The sequence below is a fragment of the Phocoena phocoena genome, chromosome 6, assembly GCF_963924675.1.
Source record: "Phocoena phocoena chromosome 6, mPhoPho1.1, whole genome shotgun sequence".
Lineage (NCBI taxonomy): Eukaryota > Metazoa > Chordata > Mammalia > Artiodactyla > Phocoenidae > Phocoena > Phocoena phocoena.
The window spans coordinates 18,090,889-18,110,331 of record NC_089224.1 but is presented as its reverse complement, the minus strand read 5'-3'; positions in this window follow the sequence as shown (position 1 = coordinate 18,110,331).

Genomic DNA, 19,443 nt, shown 5'->3' with positions numbered 1-19,443 from the left:
GCTTGGAGGAGAGAAAGTCAGTTTTTTATATCTTAATATATATTTGCCACCTCACTTTGGCTCATAAGAGATTAACATTTTCAGACACAGCTGTTATAATCCATTGACATGTTTTCATTTTTTTTTCCCCCAACTTGTGAAAAGGATGTGAGGCAGCAGTGTGTGGATAGTTTGTCCAAGTTCCATTATTTGCTTTTCTAAAATCAAATTTGATGTATTGTGGAGACCTTTCCTGTCACCATACATATGACCTTCTTTGCTGTCATCATTATATTTTCTATCTTTGTTATGGACTGAATTGTGTTCCCTCAATATCCATATATTGAAGTTCTAATCCCTGGTGTGGCTGTATTTGGAGATGGGGGTCTATAAGGAAATAATTAAGGCTAAATGTGGTAAAAAGGGTGGAGACCCAATGCAGTAGAATTAATGTCCCTGTGAGAAGAGATACCAGACTCTCACTCTCACAGGAGTGCACTTTCTCTCTCTCTCTCTCTCTGTCACTCACACCCAGCCCCTGGCATACGCACCACACCAAGAAGAGGTCATGTGAGTACACAGTGAGATGGGGGATGCCTACAAGCCAAGAGAAGAGGCCTCAGAACGAAACCTATCTTGCCATCATCTTGATCTTGGACTTCCATCCTCTAGAAAGGTGAGAAATTTCTGTTGTTTAAGCCCCCAAACTTTGGTATTTTGTTATGACAGCCTGAGCAGACTAATATAATCTTTTATAAGCAAATCACAAAGGAAGAGTAAGGATATGATAGATCCTTACTTATGCAAAGACAGTAATGTAACAACCCAAAGAAATGGAAAAAACAAAACCCCCAAACATTCAAGGCACCTGTGAGTGTGTATGCGGTGTGTATACAGGCAAGAGTACAGGTGTTATTTCTTTGGTGAGTGTTAATTTTCCTTTATGTTTCATTTAAGTGGGTGAAATTTTTCCCTATATATGTTTCATTGTAGTGTAGAAGAGTAATGATTTGGTTATGGTGTTGGGAGGGGGGTGTTTCAGAGGTGAGAAGAAAGGAAGAAGAGGAACTATTTTTCTTTCTTTTTACATCTAGTCCCAAGAGTGGAAAAAAGAATTACATTTATTTATATGCCCATATTTCAATATATCTGTTATGCATTTTGCCCCAAATTGACTTCCATAGAAATACGAGTTCTGCAAAGGTTTAGTAATGAAAGGTCTTGACATTTCCCTTTGGTCAAGTGAGTTTATGAAGCGTTTGGCATGATTTTTCAAATCCTGTGCATTATGATTCTCCGAGAGGCAGACATGGCCTGCAGTAGGTCTCAACATATTTGACTAGGACCCCCTTTTCACCTTTGATTTTGGGGAACACGCTCAGGGTCCTGGTGCTGCAATGGAAGACCGTGGATGTGGAGTCGCACAGTCCAGTTCCAGCCCTGCTTTCCCACCCATTTGGTGCATAATCTCGAGCAAGTAGCCTCTTGGTGCCTTGATCGCTTTGCTATAAAGTGAAAGATAGATTGTATGATCTTGACTCTTCCCCCTTTTCTCTCATCCTGTGATTCTATTTCCGTGACTTCCTGGCTCTCCTGACCCATGTTGGACTCTTGGGCCAGGCATCTATTTCCTCCGAAGTGTAGAAATTCATATTCATAAGTATAGAAATGCTCAACCTGCCTTCCACAGAGGTCTCTTGTCAAGATCAAATGAGTTAATGCAGATGAAAGAACTTAGAAAAAAATAAAGTGTTCAATAATTTCTAATGCCTCCAGGGAAAGGGTTGTGCCCTCCCTGTCATTCTAAGTGCTGTACAAACCAGGTGAAACAAAGTTGAGGAAAGACAGACCACTCAGAGCTCAAGCTCTGGAGGTGTACTGCTGGGATTTAAATCCCAGTTCTGCCCTTTCCACTGGAATGATCTCGGGGAGGTTACTAATGTTCTCTGTCTCAATTTCCTCAGCATTAAAATAGGGATACTCTCTCCTGTAGTTGCAGTGAGGATTAAATGAGACAATATGGGTTAAGTACTAAAAATGGTGCTTGGTATTTAGTAAACGCTCAGTAAATAGGAAGTATTCATCATCATTATCAAATAAAGGAATAGCCACAGCAACGATAAAAAATAAAAAGATGAAGTGGTGGAAGTGGTCACAGGACCGGCCAGCTTGAAGGCTCTTAACTCTTCAAATGAGTTGGATGTTCCCTTCCACTCTTTGCTGGTCTCTGCAGGGTAATAAGTTAAACACATGGATTGGTCTTGCTATTAACAAGTGTTTATTGAGGCCTCCACTTTGCAAGTCTTAGCACTCACTGTGAGGCATACATAAAAAGACAGGCTCCTCCTCCTTAAAAAGGTGATAATTTAGTGAGAATTAAAATCGTAAGCTCCCCAAACAATGAGAGGAAAGCAAATGTCTGATAGCATTCTGCCTTTCTCTGCTAAGTCTGTGAATGCTCACGGCAAGAGTAATCATTGAAGTTCTCATAGAAAAGCTGGGGCTTGTCCAGATCCTTGAGTGAGATGGATTTGGAAAGCAGAGAGGAGAGGAGAACATCGTGAGTAAGGAAACAGAAGGAGGCATGCTGTATTGGAGGTGGAAGAGGACACCAAGGAGTGTAGATTCAGTTAGCGAGTGGTGGGGCGTGCATTGGAAGGGAGGTCCCTGAATACCAGGCAGAGGAATTCAGACTTCGTACAAGGGAAAAGCAGCACAGGGCAAATTGCTTTTCTTTTTAAACTGTCTGCTTTCTTCTTGTGAAAGTAGAAAGGTCATACAGTGAAAGTGAGTCATCATTCTTTCCCAGTCACTTAGCATTCAGCATAAATCGACGTTTGCCTTGGGTGAACGGGCAGGTAGTTATTTGCAAGGCTGAATCAAATCATGCAGCTGATACAGGTGCTGCCTGTTCTCCTCCTCTCCCGATGCTGGCCAGGCTTCCATTCACTGGAAATGCACTGGCACTGGGGGATTGGTGAGGATGTGTTCTTTTTTTTCATTCAAGTATAGTTGTTGTACAATATTATATAAGTTACAACTGGACAATATAGTGATTCACAATTTTTTAAGGTTATACTCCATTTATAGTTATTATAAAATATTGGCTATATTCCCCATTGTGTACAATATATCCTTGCATATTATGTTATGTATAATAGTTTGTACCTCTTAATCTCCCACTCCTATCTTGCCTCCCCTTCCCTCTCCACACTGGTAACCGCTAATTTGTTCTCTATATCTGTGAGTCTGCTTCTTTTTTGTTATAGTCACTAGTTTGTTGTATTTTTAAGATTCCACATGTAAGTGATATCATACAATGTATGCCTTTCTCTGTCTGACTTATTTCACTTAGCATAATGCGGTGGGGATGTGTTCTTAAAGAAGGGTGAGAACGGGAGCCCCCTCCTGGTAGGGTATCTCACCAAAGAGCTTGTTTCTAAAATCTTGGAGGTGGGAAATTGTTCCCGGGGTGTGTGGGCGTGTCTGGAATTTTAACTTATACCACTGGATAGATGATTGTATCCTAGAGCAGGGAGAAGTGCTTTCATGGGAATTAATAAAACAAGGATAAATTGTCTTCACCTTATCACCCTCCTAGAAATTTGGACTTTCAATCTGGGGCATTTAGGGGTGGGATAAGGAGGGTGGGAGGGAGGGAGACGCAAGAGGGAAGAGATATGGGAACATATGTATATATATAACTGATTCACTTTGCTATAAAGCGGAAACTAACACACCATTGTAAAGCAATTATACCCCAATAAAGATGTTTAAAAAAAATAAAAGCCCATTAAACATGGTCACTGTGCTGCTATTGATTGCCTCAACCCTGCATCCCCCACTGTCAGAGATGCCAGCCTCCCATCCTTCCCTAACCTGGCCACCGATGTGAGCAGTCAGCTATTTAAGCAGAAATGATCCTTTGTGAAAATCTATATATTATTTAATGCCTTTGCCCTTTGCTTCAGCTCTCTCCATGAGCTTCTCAGCCAGGATTTCAATCTGCTTTGGATGCTCTGCAAGGAGAATTGGACAGCAAACTCCGGTGGGAATCATGGCTCTCTGTCCCTGATGTCTGGAGTCTCATAATTTATAGTTCTTTCATGCTGGGGCTCTGCAGCTCCTTAATGGGGCCTTGCGGTAAAGTTTGAGTAAGGAGAAATCATTCCACTTAAAAATGGTTCTGCTTTGACGGCCTCTGTTTTACAGGGAGTTTTTCTTCTCCTTTGTCTTTAAAGCCAGAGCTATTTCCTAGAATAAATGTTGCCTGAACGTTGGAGAAGAAAGAGGGGGAGTATTAAGTCTCCAAAAGATTCAGACACCAGCAGTGCCTCCAAATGGCTTTGGCAGTTCATTGATCAATCAAAAAATATTTAATAATTGCCTACCACACGTAAAGCAAAATGTTAGGGACTGTGGAAACTATCACAGTGAATAAAGTCTTGTCCTTTTAACTCTCAAAACTCAATTAGCTTCTCACTGTTTATTAAATTCAAGCCAAACTCATTGCCCTATTATCCAAGGCTTCATGCAGTTGGCTCCAACCCACCTTTCCGCATGTACCCCATGCTTCGTCTAACCTAGATTGCCTCGTGCTCCTTTTGTGTGAGGATAAATGCCCCTTGGACCTGCAGATCCCTCCCTCCATCATTTCTGTCTACTGAATTTTATTCATTTTTTACAGGTTAATTTCAAATACCACCTTCTCTATGAAGCATGCCCTGATTTAAGCCCCAGTTGGATATGAACCTTCTTCCTTTCAATGCCCACGGAACTTGGTACGTCTTCTGTTTTCTCCAGAGAACAGTGCTTGGGAGAGTAAGGAGAGGAAAAACATTTGCTGATGGACTGATTTAATAGGGTTGAAGGGCTCTTAGGGTTCTATGGAATTGTCAGTGTCAAAGTGGCAGAGAAAAGACTTGGCTTGAATTTTTTTTTTTGCGGTATGTGGGCCTCTCACTGTTGTGGCCTCTCCCGTTGCGGAGCACAGGCTCCGGACGCGCAGTCTCAGCGGCCATGGCTCACGGGCCCAGCCGCTCCGCGGCATGTAAGATCTTCCCGGACCGGGGCACGAACCCGTGTTCTCTGCATCGGCAGGCGGACTCTCAACCTCTGCGCCACCAGGGAAGCCCGACTTGGCTTGAATTTTGAACTTGGTTACCAGTTCTGAGAATTAAAACAGAAATTTAACTGAATTGCCAAATAGATAAAACAGGAAGGGTTTAAATGTATACGTGTTTATACCCACCGATTGAGTGATATTGTTACAAACAGCTCAAAATAGAGCATACTGAGATGAATATTACGCTTCAAAACAGTCACTTTCAGAGACGTACTTCACTGGCATTGCCACGAAACATGACATTAGCATTCAGAAGATCCCAACCTTGGTGCTGCCACTGCAGCCCACCTTTTTTATTTCCTGCTGTTATAACATGAGCCTGCACAATTTCCACTTGGAGAGAGTGCTAGGGACACCAACAGGGTCCACAGGATTGTGTTCAGTGTCGAGGAGAAGGTAAAAGGAAAGTTGTGTCCATCAGGAGTTTACAGCTCCACCTGGGAGAAGAATGAAAAATATCAAATCATAATGCAGAAAACAGCGCATGAAGTAGTGTGGCAGTGAACCACTGAGACGAGAAGAGTTATCTGAATTCAGGGAGGAGTGCGTGGGTGGGGACTGAGCAGCATGGATGGGTGGATGGATGGCCAGATGGGGAGACCGAGAGGGTCCCCAAAAGACTTCAGGAAATGGGGTGGGAGGTTGGGCGTTCTGGCTGGGAGACTTGAAGTGTCTAAAATTGTAACTCACGATTTCACCACCCACAGCAACCTCTCTATGCCCCAAATCTCCTCTAAAAATTAACCCTGCCTCCTGACTCTTTATTCTGGTACATGACACCGAGTATATTCACAGTCTCCAGAGCAAAAAATTCAGTCCATTTTGCTTTCACTAGATGCCTGTATTTAGTCAGTCACTCATTATTATATTTCACACGGATTGCTTTTGTCTCTAAGTTCAGCCTGTAAATAGAACCCCAGGTCCTCACAGCTTTTGTCTTTTCAATATTGTTCTGGTTATCTATGGCTGTATAACAAACTACCGCCTAACTTAGTGGTTTAAAGCAACAACCACTATAATATACCTCATGATTTTGTGGGTCAGGAATCTGGGCCGAGCAATTATTATGTTTCCCATGGCATCCACAGAGGTCATTCACTGGTATTCACTGGGGTGTTGGAAGGTCTGGAGAGCACAAGACAGTACACTTTATATCTGTCACCTGCTGGGGATGGATGGAGGGCTAGGCTCAGTTAGAATTATCCACCAGAGTGCCTTTGCATGACCCCTCCAGTATGGTGGCCTCAAGGTGGTCAGAATTCTTAGATGGCAGCTCAGAGCTCCCAGAGCAGAAGTTCCAAGAGCCAGTAAGTGGAAGCCACTGCGATCTTAAGACTGGGCCTGGAAACAGGTGTGGTACTACTTCTACCATGTGCTACTGGTCATGCAATCATAGAACCAGCGTAGATCGTGAGCGAGAATGTAGATGGCACCTCTGGATGGAAACAGTGTCAAAGACATTGTGGCCATCTTTAATCTATGACAAATATCACTTTTTTTCATTTTGACAGCAGGGGGCAGTGGAAAGATTTCTGAGCTGACATCTGGGAGACCTGGGAGCTGGTCTCAGCTTTCCTGTTAGCCCATCGTGTGAACCTGAGGGAATCCCTTTACAGTCCCAAGCTTTACAGCTTCCTCAGTGATGGGTGGGTTCAGCGGTTCTCAAAGTGTGGTCCCTGGCCAAGCAACATCAACTTCACCTGAAAAATGTGTTAGAAAAGCAAATTCTCAAGCCCCACCCCAGAACCACTGAATCAGAAATCTTGGTTAAGGCCCAGCAAGTGTGTGTTACCAAACTCTTCAGGGGATTCTGATACACACGAAGTTTAGAGAGCGCCTGGGTTAGTTGATCTCCAAAATCTCTTTCAGCTTTTTGTAATTCTAACTACAGAAGAAGCCCACTCATCCCATAGGACCAATACTGACAGTCAATTAATTGAAAAAAAAAAAGAATCAATTATAATCAAGAAATTAAAAGCTACTCATATACTTGAAACTTTATTTTAATGAAAGAAAGCCAGTCTTTTGATAGAGGGTCAAGGCCTTTCTCTGAGTATGAGTCTGCTAGTTGGATTTAAAAATGGTAACTTCCTCAAATAAACCATATCCTTAATACATTATCTAAGATTTTTCAGGTTTCTGAAAAGCAGAGCAAACACTAAAGAGTTTGCAAAGGAATCTGAAGAGCTCATTTTCGTGACTCATCTTTATTGACTATTCCTGAAGCATCTGACTTGTTGGTTTACATAACAACAACAATAAAAACAACAATTGTAATATTTGATTATGTCATTATAATAACAAGAATAACTGGAATAAGCAAGTTTAGGAAGAAACCCAACTGGTGGGAGCAGAAGGTTCATTGAACCAGGTAGTTGCCTACTTGTCACAAGCATTCACTTTGCTATGGGCATCGACCGTTTTGTTTCACAGAAGAGATGAAGAACGTTGGTCCATCTGGAGAGCTGGTTCAGTGGAAACTGAGTAGGAAAGTTTCTCCTGTATTGCTGATTCCTCCTTACCAGTACTCTTGTCTTCTCTTTTTTTTCATTGGATTCTTGACACAAATTTAATTCAAACCCTTTCACCTAACACTGAACTATCACAAAAGCACCCTTGCTGGTTGCACTGCCTCACCCTTACCTCCTAGTGTCTGCATAAAAGCATAATTACAAAAATCATGTCACTCCCATCCTCAGCTGGTAGAGTAAAAGAACACTGGATTAAGAAGCTAAAGACCTGGTTTTGAGTCTCAACTTACTGTTTCTAGCTGTGGATCATTGGACAACTTATTTAACTTCTCCAGGCCCTGTCCTTCAAACAAAGATAAGAGAAACCAGTATTACACCTATCTCAGAGGTTGTTGTGAGGATCAGGTGGCCTTATACAGATGAAAATATTTAGAGACCTGAAAAGTATTCTATAATTTTAACTTTTGTTTTCATTACTATGTGGTAAAACCCAGTCTTTTTAGCTCAGCATCCAACAGGCTGTTCCCTAGCTTACCTTCCCAGCTCTTTTACTCAAATCTCTCATGTGTCCTTTTCACCCTAATGGGACTGCTCTACTCAGGGTCCTATGTGCAAACCTAAATCTTTCCATACTTCTATGCCTTTGACTACTGTTGCTCAAATGCCTTTTTCCTTTGCTCTGCCCCCTGAACTTTTGCCCTGAGTCTGAATTGGACTAAGAACCAGCTTCCAGTTCCAGAGTTGACTCTGTAACTAGGTTGGTTTACCTCCAACTGAGTGGGTCTTTACACAGAGACACAAAAAAATGGGCAGAACACAAGCAAGTCAAAGCAGGCTGTCTCCTGGCCTCCTATGATTCTGTGAAGAAAACAGATTTCTAACCAAAGAAAAAAGTTAAAGGTTATAATTTCTCACTGTTATAGGCAGGCTGTGGCAAACCCTGAAAGTAGAGCAGAGAGTATTTTGTTCTGATAGCCTGCAGTTCATCGATGAAACGGCATCTTTCCTTGTCTTATTGGGACAGAATTGCACACTTGTCAATGGAATTTAGAAGATGAATCAGTAATAACAGATTAGGTGTACTCTGGGTACTATCAGGTCATCTATTTTGTGGTCACTGGGTGATGGGATTGCTCTTATTTTTCATTTGATTTTTAAAATTTTTATTTATTAAAAAAAATTTTTGGCCACGCTGTGCAGCGTGTGGGATCTTAGTTCCCCAACCAGGGATCAAACCCATGTTCACTGTGATGGAAACGCGGAGTCTTAACTGCTGGACTGCCAGGGAAGTCCCAGGATTACTCTTCTTTTTTTTTTTTTTTTTTTTTTTTTTTTGTGGTATGCGGGCCTTTCACCGCCGTGGCCTCTCCCATTGCAGAGCACAGGCTCCGGACGCACAGGCTCAGCGGCCATGGCTCACGGGCCCAGCCGCTCCGCGGCATGCGGGATCCTCCCAGACCGGGGCACGAACCCGCGTCCCCTGCATCGGCAGGCGGACTCTCAACCACTGCGCCACCAGGGAAGCCCAGGATTACTCTTCTTGAGACAAGCCAGGTGATGGGGGGCTGAGGTGCCAGGTACAAATAAGCCTCAAATCCTTTTACAATATGTAGGTTAAAAGCCAGTCACACTCTTACATTTGAGCATGACCTGATGCCTGTATCAGTTAGGATTCTATTCAGGTGCAAGCAACAGAAAATGTGACTAAGAGTGGCTTAAATAAATAAGGGGTTAACTTATTGAATGCAACACGTGCTCTGGAAACAGGCAGTCTTCAGATGCAACTGCTCAGGAAGGTCACTGAAGACCTAGACTCCTCTCTCTTCCTGCCCTATCATCACTAGCATCTCCAGCTCTATCAATTTTAGCAACTTTAGCTTTCTTCTTTGTGTCTACAAGATGGCTGCTTGGCCTTCAAGCATTGGATCATGTTCCAGGAAGGATGAAGGGAAAGAGTAAAGTGGCAAAGCACATGCCACTGAGCCCATTCCTTTCAAGGAACTTTCCTGGAAATAGGGCTCCATTTGCCAGCAGTTTACACCAGGTAACATTTATAATTATTTGTTATTATTTTGAAAATACCTCTGCATAAAAGCCCCACCCAGTAACATCTGCTTTATCTCATTGTCCAGAACTAGGTCACGGGAACACTGTTAACCCGTGAGGAAGTGTGGAAAATTGAGTATCTTTTCCTTAATTTTTGTATTGGAGTATAGTTGATTTACAATATTATGTTAGTTTCTGCTGTACAGCAAAGTGAGTCAGTTATACATATATTCACTCTTGTTTTAGATGCTATTCCCTTATAGATCATTACAGAATATTGAATAGGGCTCCCTGTGCTATACAGTAGGTTCTTACTACTTATCTATTTTATATGTAGTAATGAGTATATGTCAATCCCAATCTCCCCAAAATTGAGTATCTTTACTTGGGCACATCACCACCCCCAAATGAGATTGTGTTTGTATCACTAAGGAAGAATGCAAAAACAGATATTGGACAGACAATGAGTAGAGTCTGCCATAATCTCTAAACTCAAACTGTGTATTGTCACTAAATTGTACCACTTGGATTTATATTTAAAGCTGACAGGCTTCAACTATTTTAGGGACCATTAGGTGACCAAAGAAAGAAAGTCTCATTTTAAAGGGACATTGCTTGGGGAGCCGCAGGTCATATGTCTTTCCAGACCTGGCTCAAATATCACAACCTTCAAGAAACCTCCATTTATCCCAGCTCTTAATGTTGGCCTTGTTCATTCCTCACCCCAACCAAAGTGTAAGTTCCCTGGGGGTAGGACCACATTTTTTTATTCTTTTTATTTCCTATGGGCCCATAAATGGTACTGAACACAACATAGTTACACAGTAGATATTTATTGTTTGGTTCACAGGAAATAAAATCACAGATTTAGCCTTGAACTAGATATGAACATGGGGCTGTAAGAAGACAGTGTTTCTGGATCTAGGAGAGTGGGTGAAGGAGAAATAAGGTTAGAAAGGTATTTTGGGGCCATCCACTCATTTATATGTTCACTTAATCCTTTAATGTACTTATTTAGTATCTATTTTATGCCAGATAAAAATAAAGCTGTCCTGATCTGTATTCTATTGGCCTTGCAGCATAGAAAGACTCAAATACAAATGGAATAATTTTGTAAAAAATTAATTATAGATTACCTGTACATAAGACACTTTCCACTGGCCTGATATGTGATTGGGAGGAACACACATTGTTGGAGTCCTGTGTCATTCCAGCCACCAGACTTCGTATTTATTGTCAGACATGCAATCTCAGTTAATTATCATTGCAAACCCATTGCCCTCTTACGTTGGAGGAAACTGAGGCCCAGGGGCATTATGGGCTGCTCTGGGTCACACTGCTAGTCAGTGGCAGGGCTGGATTTCTACCCAGTGGGTCAGAACGTTGGCCTCACTCCTGTTCTCCAGCCCCTGGTCCCTCCCAGAGGAAACTCTGATTGTCCAGAAGAGTGATGATTTTGTTTCCTGAGAAGTAAAGAGAAGGCAGAGAGCACAACCTGGGGGCTCACAGCTCATTGTCCATGTCACAGTCATTCTTTTTCTTGTTAGGTGAAGCAAGGAGGAGGAGTATAGAGAGGAGACTGTGGGCAGTCATGACACTCTCAAGCCTTCTATCTGTCTCACTGGACACTGATTCACCCCCACCAGAGCTGGCTCAGGCCAGGTGAATGGAAAGGCATTTAACATGGGTAGAATAGCAACTGTGTTTCTTAGGGATTGGAAGATTCCCCTTTCAAAGCACCACCTCTGACTGATGTCCTGATCCCAGCACTGATCGCTGGGCTCACCTGCCCCCTTGTTGACAAGCAAACCGTCTGTTTTCAGCTAACAAATGCCTCTCTCATTGCTCCTTCACCCAGACTCCTAGACCCAGAAACACTGTCTTGACACACACAGGATACTCTGGTTCAATCATTCATTGGTGCCTACCTTATGCCAAAAACTAGGTACTAGGGAAACAGCAGTGAGTACATCAGACAAAAATCTCTGGCTTCATGAAGGCTGCATTAGAATAAGTAGGTTCATTCCATCAGGTAGCAAGGCTGAAGAAAAGAGGTGGGGTCAGGTCAGGAAATTAGAGAATTTGGCTCTAAGACAGGAGGTGGTCAGGAAAAATGCAAACCTTACCATACAGTTGGGGGCCTGTGGGAGAGACTGCTGAAGTCTGGGGCAGTGTAAGCACCAGCCTCAGAACACTCAGAAAGTGAAGGCAAATTGTTTCCCATCCAGGGGCCATCCAGTTAGGCCAGAAACAATTCAGTATTTTCCTTAAATTCTAAGGCTCTTGTTGAATTTCCTTAGACTGTGAGTGCCTTGAGGGCAGGCCTGGGTCTATCTGGATCATGGCCTCCTTGGTTCCCGGTACTTCATACGTGTGCAGCAAATACTTACTGAATGAATTGTTGAACAAACTTGCAAAGGCTGAGGCGTTGTGCCTTCATGTATGTTTCCATTTTCTCATTCAAATCTAATGGTATCCATAGGAGGAAAGCATGATGATTCCTATTTTTCCATTAAAAAAAGCCCTGGGATATGGAGCTGGTAAGGGAGTAAATAGCAAGATCAGGACTTGAAGTCGGGATTGTGTCTCTCCAAGGTCAATATTGGTAACTCTTTTTTACTTGCCTCAGTTCTTCATTCTGCTCTACTCTGGCTTCTCACCCAATGAAGCTAGACTTTGCTACCACAAGAAAATGCCTTGACTCTGAGAATTCTGTGAGTCCGGAGCTGGCAGATTTCCCTTTGGTTCCCTGGGTAAGCATCCCTCAGGTCCATCCCTAAGGTGTAGTCTAGGACTAGTCCTTTATTCCCAGGATGGGATCATTTACTTTCAGGACTTAATATATATATACTGATGATTCTCAAATATGTGTCTCTCCTAGAACTGCTCACCAATGTGACCAGACTTCTACCAGCCATCTCCACTGGGATACCACACTGGGACTTCAACACTTACCCTGTAAGGTGTCCATTTTTCTTCTTCTGATGTGGCTCAATGAATGGCATTCCCCCCTAACCCAAGGTCCATGATACAAACATAGGCTTCTCCCTTCTCTCACACCTCAAACCTAATATATAATTTAGGCCTATTGATTCTGTCTCCTGAATATCTCCTGAATCCAGATCTGTGTCTCCACCTTTCTGACACCAGTCTAGCTTATGCTACCATCATCTCTTGCCAAAAATTCTACAAAGGCCTCCTAATAAGCCTCCCTGCCCTTGATGCTCTACTTTAGTTAATTTGTCATGTTGTAGCCAAAGTGTTCTTTCCATAACTTAAATCTGATCATTTCATGCTTTTTATTAAAATATTTAAAATAAAATAATATAGATGTATACTACATATAATAAAATAATATATCCTCAGTATTTACCCATTAACCAGAAGATTAAGCCCAAGCTCAATAACAAGTTTACAAATTTGGCCTCAGTTTGACTTTATGTCTCATCTCTTGCCCCCAACTTTCTACTCCCGCCAACTCTGACTTTCAGCCCATGGGAGCAGAACAGAGCTGAGCTGAGCTGATTCCTCTCTCACACACGCCCCACTTTCTCTACCTCTGGACCTCAGCCCGTGTTGCCCCTCTGCCTGAACTCCTCCACCTTATCATTCCCTCAGTCTCCTGGTAAGGATAACACTTATGGATTCTTTAGTTTTTCTTAAATCAACATTTGTTTAACATTCCATTACTTATTGAGTACCTAACACATAGTTCCAGGTGCTAAGGACTTAGCAGTCAAAAAAAAAAAAAATAGAGAAAATCTCTTTTCTCATGGAGCTTAATATATTTACGAGGAGTAGATAAACAATCAACAAAATACGTTAGTATATACACCTGGCAGATGGTGATAAATACCAATGAGAAAAATAAAATGGGAAAGGGGAGAGGGAGTGGGACTTTGCAATTTAAGTAGAGTGTCCAGGGAGGCCTCACAGAGGAGATATTTGTGTCAAGATCTGGAGATGAGGGGGCAAGCCACCCGACCGTCTGGGGGTGACTGTTCCAGGCAGAGGTAACAGCAAGGGAGAAGAGAAACAAAGTGAGGGGAATGGGGTGTGGCAGTGTGTGACTGTGCCTTACTGATGACATCTCTAGCATTAGGTAGCAGCATCGCACCCACCACTTCTCCTTTCGGCACTCATCATAGTGGATGTAATGGTCTGCTGTTGTTTTTCTCTTCCTTCTCTGTACCCCTATCCAGAGTTTTGCGAGGGTAGGGGGTGTTGCACCTGGATTACTCTCTGCTGTGGCCTCAGACCACTTCACAGTGACTGTCACAGAGTAGTAGGTGCTAAGTGAGAGAATCAATGAATGAGTGAATCTCACTGAATTTTTGTGCTTATCCTGTGATACATCCTTGTGTCCACTCCATCTCCCTCATTTCACTGGGGCTCCTCAGCACTCTGCTGCTCCAGGAAGAGACTTTTTCTTACATTGTATTCAGGCTTTGCCACTTTATAAAACCCTCCACCTCCAAGCGTGGGAGATTATGGTGCCTCTGTTACATTTGATGAAAGAAGCCTGTCTACTCTGTTGGCAAAATCAACAGACCAGTGATTATATGACAATCTAGACAAATGCTCATGATTCCAATCATCTCAGGTGGAAACACTGACCTAAAATGCTGACCTTCCATCCAGAGACCACAGATCTCCATTTACCTCCCCAAACCCAATTTCAGACATTCAGCTCATAAGCTGGGAAATTAGGTCATCAAACTTTGCATCTTCTGGGGGCTCCTTGGATGCACTGAACAGTAGAGGTCCTCTGTGACTGGTCCACTAGGGAGCTTTGTTGTCCAGTTCGTGATGTCATTGTGAAGTCTTCATGTTGTTACCAGCATGAGAGCTGTTTTGTCCAGCTGCCCCTGTTGCATGCAAACCAGCAAGGTGCTGATCCTTTGAGATTAGTAAGACTATGTATCCAAAAGGTTAAGAGGTCCTGGGCAGGTAATTTTTTTCCACCAGGCTTTTCACACCCACCAGAGCTTCTCTGACATCAGAGTAACCATGAGAACAAAGTGTGAGTCACCAGGCCCCTGAGATATGAGTTTCTCATTCATGCTTTCCTTGCTGTGTCTTCCCATCTGCATTTTGAGTGATATTGTACAACTGCTGCTGGGAAAATATGGAATTAATCAACATTGAATATGAATGAAAAGAAGAAAACCCTGTCATCTGAAAGCTTTCTACACTTTAATATTTTTAAATAAATGAAGTAGGAGAGACTCTTTAGGTTCTGTTCTATTCATTGTAAAATTCTTTTTTTAATTATTATTTTTATTTTGTTTATTTATTTATTTATATTTTTGGCTGCACTGGGTCTTCGTTCCTGTGCGTGGGCTTTTCTCTAGTTGTGGTGAGAGTGGCTACTTTTTGTTGTGGTGCACGGGCTTCTCATTGCAGTGGCTTCTATTGTTGCGGAGCATAGGTTCTAGGTGTGCGGGCTTCAGTAGTTGTGACTCATGGGCTCTAGAGTGCAGGCTTAGCAGTTGTGGCACATGGGCTTAGTTGCTTTGTGGCACATGGGATCTTACCAGACCAGGGACCGAACCCATGCGCCCTGCATTGGCAGGCGGATTCTTAACCACTGTGCCACCAGGGAAGTCCCTGTTCATTGTAGAATTCTTATTCACTATTTGGAGCTGAATGAAGTGGGCTGGAGCAGCAATAAAGATAGGGCAATAAGGTATCACTTCACACTGGTCAGAATGGCCATCAACAAAAAGTCTACAAATAATAAATGCTGGAGAGGGTGTGGAGAAAAAGGAACCCTCCTACACTGTCGGTGGCAATGTAAATTGGTGCAGCCACTATGGAGAACAGTATGGAGCCTCTTCAAAAAACTAAAAATAGAGTTATCATATGATCCTGGAATCCCACTCTTGGGCACGTATTCAGAGAAAACTGTACTTTGAAAAGATACCTGCACTCCAATGTTCATAGCAGCACTATTTAAAATAGTCAAGACATGGAGGCAACATAGGGTCCATCAACAGACAAATGGATAAAGAAGAGGTGGCACATATATACAATGGAATATTACTCAGCCATGAAAAAGAATGAAATAATGCCATTTGCAGCAACATGGATAGATCTAGAGACTATCATACTAAGTGAAGTAAGTCAGACAAAGACAAATATCGTATGATATCGCTTATACATGGAATCTTTTTTTTAACATCTTTATTGGAGTATAATTGCTTTACAATGGTGTGTTAGTTTCTGCTTTATAACAAAGTGAATCAGTTATACATATACATATGTTCCCATATCTCTTCCCTCTTGCATCTCCCTCCCTCACACCCTCCCTATCCCATCCCTCTAGGTGGTCACAAGCCACTTAGCTGATCTCCCTGTGCTATGCGGCTGCTTCCCACTAGCTATCTATTTTACGTTTGGTAGTGTATATATGTCCATGCCACTCTCTCACTTTGTCACAGCTTACCCTTCCCCCTCCCCATATCCTCAAGTCCATGCTCTAGTAGGTCTGTGTCTTTATTCCCGTCTTAGCCCTAGGTACTTCATGATATTTTTTTTCCCTTAGATTCCATATATATGTGTTAGCATACAGTATTTGTTTTTCTCTTTCTGACTTACTTCACTCTGTATGACAGACTCTAGGTCCATCCACCTCACTACAAATAACTCAATTTCATTTCTTTTTATGGCTGAGTAATATTCCATTGTATCTTAAAAAAAAAGGGCACAAATGAACTTTTTTACAAAACAGCACTAGACTCACAGACATAGAAAACAAACTTATGGTTACTGAAGGAGAAAGGCGGGGAGGGATAAATTAGGGATTTGGGATTAAAATATACACACTACTATATATAAAATAGATAAACAACAAGGACCTACTATATAGCACAGGGAACTATATTCAATATCTTGTAATAGCCTATAATAGAAAAGAATATAAAAAATAATATATATATATGTATAACTGAATCACCTTGCTGTATACCTGAAACGAACACATCATTGTAAATCAGCTATATTTCAATAAAAATTTTAAACAAGATATGACCAGTTCCATGCTCCAGAGCAAATATCATTCTTACATTGACCAGAAGTTGAAATGACTGGGGATGGAAAAGAGCCCTCTAACTAGTCTCTTTGATTTACACACATGGAAACTATCTAGTAGAGAGGACACAGCCAGAGCCAGACCCCAGCTTGAAACGGAATGACAAAATAATGCATCTCTTTGGATTTGCTTCTTCATGTTGGCATGAGCTACCTATACTATCCTAGACCCACAGCATCTTCCTCGGCCTTTTCTCCAGGTACTTGAGCTGGAAATTTATTTAGAGAAAAAGAACAGATAAAGAACAGTAAATCAGGGTGTAGCCCATCTTTGTCAGGATGCCTGGGTTCTCAAATTGTGCACCTACAACTTCTGAGCTCTGTGAACCAAACCAAGTTTCTTAAAATCTCCAGGCCTCAGTTAACTCATCTGTGAAATGGACGTAAAAACAGCACCTCCAGAATAGGGTTGCTATGAGAACTGAAGGAAATACTGCGTGGAAAGTGCTCAGCAGCTCCTGCCACATAGTAAGTGCTCAGTAACTTGCTATTATTATTAGCTATTATTATTACATGGTCCTTTTGAGCAAAGAGGCTGTTGGGGTGATACCTCTAGCCAGTGCTAAAATTTGCATCTGTGGTTTCACTTTGGTAAAGAGTAGCATTCCTGGAAGGGTGGCACTGCCTCAATTTATGCAGAAGCTTTTTCCGATATCCTCCCTGACTCTTTCAGTCTAGTATCTTTTCAGTTTCAATTTGCATCAGCACAGAGTCTATCCTTGCCCATCTTTATTCCATTGCCCAGGCTTTAAATACATAGGATACTAAAACTATCACCAAACCAGGGACTTTACATAATAAGACACAGACAGCACAATAGACTGAAATACAGAACAGGAAGGGCCTCTTTCCCTTCAAAAGTGAATAATGGAACCAGAGTTGCATTTGTTAGTACAAACTTCATCGCTGTCAGTCTGGGGCTTAGGCTGCTTTAAGTGGATTAGAGGGTAATATGAAGCCCAAATCAGACCCATCTGAAAACACACGGAGAGAGAGAAAGGTAATGGGTTCTGGAAAGAACCTACTTTCTTGCTTTTTCTCTCACCCCTCCCAAGTCTCATGCTAAAAGCAAGTTAGTGAAAGGGTCAGTTCTGCTAAAGAGAGCCAAGACTGAAAGCAATTTCACCTCCTGAGGAAAGTCCAGGGGAGCCAATTCCCCAACCCAGATTTCAGCTTTTCATTTGAGAGCAGGGCTGGGAAGGGAGAAAGAAACTCTGCAGAGACAGGTTAGGAAAGTGCGTGGAGCTGGAGGTGGGGAACCTGGGTTCTCACATACCTGAGGATGCTGGATGTGTTTATGGGTGCAGCCAGCTGTCCTTGCCTGGCCTGGGTTTTGTGGCTTTTGGCTTTGTAAACTATAGGGAAGTGCATGGACCCTGGGCTCAGGAAAGATGGGTGCATGACCTGTCGCTTCATGACCTGTTCTTTCCTGAGATTTCTTCTCTCTGCTAGGCCGAGGTTAGACAAAATGACCTTCAGTTTCTTTCTAGCACTACCACATTCTAGCATAAGCATTCCTTGCCTGCCTGCCTGAGGACCAGAGGACTCTGCTCCTGTGACTACTAAAGGGTTTCTGGTCACATGTCTTTCCTTCAAGGAAAGACACGTTGCCAACACTTGGATTCTTTGCCAGACCATTGCTGAACCCTGGGGGGTCGTCTGAGCCAGCCTTCTCACTTGTCAAGACAGCGCCTCTGCTGGTGCTGCAGGACTTGGGCTCCACTTGGGATCACTGGAACGGGGAAGGAAGGAAGGAGCTGGCAGCTCTGGGGGTGGCAGAGGGAGCCAACGGTCTGGGACTGGAGAGATAGCACGTTACTGCCTTCCAGTCCTTGGTGGAGGGAAGCAGAGGACAGGACGGCCGGGGTGTGTTCTACCACATTGAGGGAGTTCTGGAGGAGCCAGAGGTTTGGTCCAGAAGCCACTGGCTGGAGCAGAAGGAGGGGGCCCTCTGCAGAACTTGTGTTAATTTAGCTGGATGAGCTCTCCCACTGTGCTGTTTCACAGTGAGGCTGCCAGGCCTGGAGCCTGCTCTGTCCCGGGGGCTGGGAGCCCCCTGCTGTGACTGAATTTTAAATGAAGAAGTTGGCCGGGATATATTTATATTAGCTGCAATAATTACGATAAAATTTGTAAACCTAGAGAGAAGGCTAATGTATACTGTGGATGACATAGATGTCGGGTGAGCCTCTGAAGCTCCAATTACAAGACAAATTTCCTTAATGAACTGACTGCCTGAAAATGCCCTTGTTATTCTGACAACAGAAGCTAACGTTACTCGTCCCTTTTAGAATAAAGAAAGAGGAAAGAAATAAATGGCAATTGTCTACCCCAGTTAATAACCTGAGTTGATTCTTCTTCTAAGACTGAAAATGCCTAATGAGCCAGGTTCTAAGCCAGGCTAAGAGGAACGACACGAAGTCTGACTTAAGTGGCTATTCTTATCTCCACTGAAAGAAAGCCTGAAAAGAAAATGACCTGGTTTTGCAGAAAGGGGTCCAGAGATTAAAACAGGGGAAGATGCTCTGAACTGAACTGTGCCCCCTCAAAATCCGTGTGCTGAAGCCCTAAGCCCCAGTATGATGGGTTTTAGGGATGGAACCTTTGGGAGGTAACCAGGTTTTGATGTGTTTGTGAGTTAGTCATTAGTCCCTTTGGGCTGTTAGAACAAAAATAACGTAGATGGGATGGTTTAAACAACAGAAATTTATTCATCACAGTTCTGGCGGC